Source organism: Bos grunniens, chromosome 7 (genome assembly GCF_055505025.1).
Source record: "Bos grunniens cultivar Pamir isolate PY7600 chromosome 7, Bosgru_T2T1.0, whole genome shotgun sequence".
NCBI classification, from domain to species: domain Eukaryota; kingdom Metazoa; phylum Chordata; class Mammalia; order Artiodactyla; family Bovidae; genus Bos; species Bos grunniens.
This window is the reverse complement of record NC_141171.1, coordinates 8,729,956-8,734,758: the sequence shown is the minus strand read 5'-3', so window position 1 is coordinate 8,734,758 and position 4,803 is coordinate 8,729,956. Positions and strand designations below refer to the sequence as shown.

At 41.4% G+C, this 4,803-nt stretch overlaps 1 pseudogene; it reads left to right on the top strand.

Moving 5' to 3' along the window:
- Positions 1-1,877: 1,877 nt before the first annotated feature.
- Positions 1,878-3,301, top strand: LOC147368265 (endogenous retrovirus group PABLB member 1 Env polyprotein-like; annotated as a pseudogene).
- Positions 3,302-4,803: the final 1,502 nt, after the last annotated feature.

Genomic DNA, 4,803 nt, shown 5'->3' with positions numbered 1-4,803 from the left:
ACTGACTTCACATGATGTCAGTGGAATCTTAAATTATAAGGTTAATATTTGGATGACAGACAGTAGGCTTCTTAAATATCAGTCATTGTTGTTAGAAGGCCCAGTAACTAACCTAAAGTTTGTGGAAATTTAAATCCTGCCACTTGCCTTCCTGAGACGGAAAATAAAACACCTGATTACGATTATTCCCAATTTCTGACTTTAAATTATGCAGCTTGGGAAAATCTAATGGATACCCCATTAGAAAATCCTGGCATGGAAATATTTACAGATGGCAGTGCTTTTGTTCGGGATGGAAAGCGTAAAGCAGGTTATGCTGTGGTGACTGCTGAACAGGCTTTAGAAGCAAAATCTCTCCCCCAGGGAACCAGTGTTCAGTTAGTGGAGCTTGTGGCTCTGACCCAAGCTCTTGAGTTAAGTACAGGGCAGCGGGTACATATATACACTGATTCTAAGTATGCTTATTTGACTTTACATGCTCATGCTGCAATATGGAAAGAAAGACAGTTTAAAACAGCAACAGGAGAACCTATTAAGCATTTCAGAGAGATTGAGAGACTTTTAACTGTTCTATATTGTTCTAAAGAAGTAGCTCATATGCATTGCAAAGGGCACAGCTGGGATGGGAGTAAAGTACCTGAAGGTAAGCAGTTGGCTGACTGACACGCCAGCAAAGTGGGACTTTACAAAACCCCTTCACTGCAGACGCCTTTGATCTGGACAGGTCCTGTGGAACAGGAAAAACCACAATATACTGAGGAAGAATTAGAAAGATATGAGAAAAGAGAAGCAAAGATTACTGATAAAGGATGGTTACAGTCTGAGGATGGACAATTAATAATTCCTGAAAATGCTCAATGGAAAATTCTTAAGAGTTTACACCAGAGTTTTCATTTGAGTGCAGAGAGTACTTACCAGATGGCTTCTCGTTTGTTTGAAGGCAAAAATGTAATGAAAACTTTAAAGAACATTATCAAAAGGTGTGAGATTTGTCAGAAAAATAACCCAAAGACTGAAAAGCTAGCAAAGTCTGGATTACAACGAAGTGGAAAGTATCCTGGAGAGGACTGGTAAATTGATTTTACACATATGCAAAAAGCTAATGGATATTCTTGCTTACAAGTTTGGGTGTACACTTTTACTGGTTGGATTGAGGCTTTTCCCTGTTGTAATGAACAGGCTAAGGAGGTTATAAAGATTTTAATCCATGAAATTATCCCCAGGTTTGGGCTGCCACAGAGCCTTCAGAGTGACAATGGCTCTGCCTTTAAAGCTGCTGTAACTCAGGGGGTATCTAAAGCTCTAGTAATAGAATATCACTTACACTGTTCCTGGAGACCTCAATCCTCAGGAAAGGTTGAAAAAGCTAATGACATTATGAAAAGACATCGATGCAAATTAAGAGATGTAGGACAATTGGATTAAAGTCCTACCCATAGCTTTCATGAGGGCTCGAACTGCCCCAAAAAAGGAGGGACTGTCCCCCTTTGAATATATTTATGGAAGGCCTTTCTTATACACAGACATTGTTATAGACCCTGAAGACTTGGAATTAACTAGTTATGTAACTCAGCTCTCAACTTTTCAACAGGCATTAACAGAACTCCGGGAGGCAACTCCTGAACCAGCCTCTGAATCAAGCAAGCCTCTATTTGAGCCAGGAACTGAGGTCCTCATAAAAACATTGGGATCTGGGGGCCCATCCCTCGAGCCCTCTGGGAAGGCCGTTACCAGGTTATTCTTTCTTCTCCCACAGCTGTCAAAGTGAATTGATTTGTGGGTACATCACACTCGAGTTAAGAGGTGGCACCCTGACCAGAACTAAGTGACTTCATTTTATGTCTTTACTTTCTATTCTCTGACTTTGTACTTTTCAGATGGGCCTGATAATCTATGTGAGCCTACTTCTACTTACTCCACAAATCCTGAGTCTTCCATTTGATCCTCAAGACAATGCCTTCCTGTCCTGGGCTCACTCCTATGCTGCATTCCACAATCAGTCTAACTACTGGGTCTGCGGAGTGCTCCCCTCTTCATCAGTGGAAGGCTTCCCGTGGTGGACATCTCCACTTCAAGGAAAAAACTTTCTCCAAGTCTGCGAATACCTTCGACAGCAATCATATGTGACACCTTTTCTTCATCTGATGACATCTACCAACCCTAAAATAGACTGGTGCAACACTTTGTACTTTAACTATGAGCATAACGTGACTTTTAATTTTGATTATACATTGTCTCATTTTAATGACTATTTCGCTACACATAAGGCAAATAGGTCTAGATCTAATGGTTTTTTATCTGACGTTTATCAAACATGGGATGAGGTTATATGGCTAACTTCTGAAAAAGAACGTCTAATATCTACTGCCCCTATATGCTGGGAACAAACAGAGCCATCCCCAAATTTAGCCAACAACTTAATTACAATGACTGGAAACAATTGGGATTTTTGCCTCAGGAAATATGCAACGTAATCATCCCCGTGTTTTCCAACCCCAGTTCAGATTCTCCCTTTGTCTGGCCAGGCACTAATTGGGACTGGACATCTCAGTCATGCTGGCTTGCTCCAAAAGGGACTTACTGGATATGTGGCTCTTACCTATGGGCATGGCTTCCCCCTGTTGGATAGGGAGACGTACCCTAGCTCTAGCCTTTACTCATGGCTTTATATTTTCAGATCTTCCAGAAAAGCCTGCTAATTTACCCTACCTTAAAACTCAGTGGGCAAGGTCTGTATTTCACTGGTATGATTATTTGGCTGCCGTGTTTGTTCCCTCTTTGGGAGCTACAGATGTTATGGTACGAGTGGATGCTTTGACTAATTTTGCTCAACAGGCATTACAAAATTCTCAGAAAGCTATGTCAGCTCTTAATGCTGAACAAGCACAAATTAGAAAGGTGGATTTACAAAACGGATTGGCTTTAGATATTCTGATAGCTGCACAAGAAGGAACTGGTTCCATTATTCATAGCCAATGCTGTACATATATACCTGATATAAGCACTAATATTACTCATTTTACTAAATACATGAACAAGATGACTGGGGCTATGGATGCTCCTGAAGCCTCAATTGCCTCCCTTTGGGAGACATTAACTAGTTCCCCATAGTGGAAAACTGTCTTAATTATAATAATTCTGATTGTTTTGTCTTTGCTGTTTGCTTCCTTAATCTGTAACTGGATTTGTTTCTAGTCGCATGAAAGCTTTTAAGTTACAAATGGTTGCTCGAATTCCTGCTACTGCTGCAGCTTCTTCCAACTACTACTTGGGGCCCCTGGATCAGAAATCCTCAGTATGAGGGTTAGGAGAATATGTTGCCTCACCAATTTAGGGAGAATGCCCCTTGTCAGCTCAGAAGCAATTACAGAATGAGAACGATGCCCCTTTTTCCTAGGCAACATGATTCTCCTAAAAGAAAAAGGGGGACTGAGAGGGTAAGAGGCAGGAAGGCCAGGGGTCTCCAAACGGAGGAAACAGGCTGCAAGTGTCAGACATTTTTCTCTCTCTTAAGCGGTAGGAGGAAACCAACTAGCAATATTTTTTTCTTCTCTATACAAATTTAAAAGGTTTCTCTTAGAATACTGTGTTGCCATAATGACACCTGGCTTCACCTGAAGTTAACTATTCTCAAACCTTGAGTTAACTAATGCATTTTTCTTATGGAAATGTTTGTCTTAAACTATGTTAATACACTGTGCATTTACCCCAAACTCTGTCTTCAAGTCGGTTCAGCCTAATGCCTCAGAACCGACTTGACAAATCATTATGTTAGACATTGTTCCCCTAAACTATGTAAACAAAACTGTGTGGTAGTCTGCCTTTCTACAAGATTCAAGTCAATCGTTTTATGGCCCAGGATGACTTGTCTGGTGCCAAGATTATCCCAAAATACATCTTATGGATGAGGGGCCTGGTGCCATTCTGAGATTTTATCCATTCCTGTCTTTCATTAACAAACTGCTAGTGACTATATAACATCCAACTGAAGACTAGCAGGGGGTACTCTTTCTGCCCCCTTCTAATGCCTATGTCAGAAGCTTTCTCTATCTCCTTTATACTTTAATAAAACTTTATTACACAAAAGCTCTGAGCGATCAAGCCTCGTCTCTGGCCCAGGATTGAATTCTTCTCCTCTGGAGGCCAAGAATCTCAGTGTCTTTTCATAGTTCAGCAACAACCTTTCAGTTCCATAGTGCCACTTCTGTGCTCCCTTTTTGATGTCTTTTACAAAAGGAGACTGAAACCTCGGTGGGCAGATGAACTGCCTCTAAGAGCCTAAGGATTTGATCACCATATTTGATTGCGATCTCTCGTGTGGTCAAGTGGCCTCTTTCTTTCCAAATAGCAGCATGTTCATGTAGCACCAGAAAGGCATACTTGGAGTCAGTGTAAATGGCTACTCTGTTTCCTTTTCCCAGCTCTAAAGTTCAAATCAGGGCTATAAGATCAGCTAATTGGACTAAAGTAGCTGCTGGCAAAGGTTTAGCCTCTATGGTCTCGAAATTGGAGACTACTGCTTATCCAGGTCTTCTTTTTCCATCCAAGACAACACTCCTTCCATCTGTGTACCCGATTTCCTCAGAATTGGTCAGAGGGTCTTCTGAAAATCCCTCTCGTTGTTTTTTTTTTTTTTTTTTTCCCCAGTGGTCCAAGGTTTCCTGGCAAGAGTGAAAGGGGAGAGAGCCCTTGGGGGTAGGCAGGAGGGTGGCTGGGTCAAGAACCTCACAAGGGGATATAGTCAGGTCTGGATTTTCTATCAGCACTACTTGATATCTGAGAATCCTTTGATCTGACATCCAT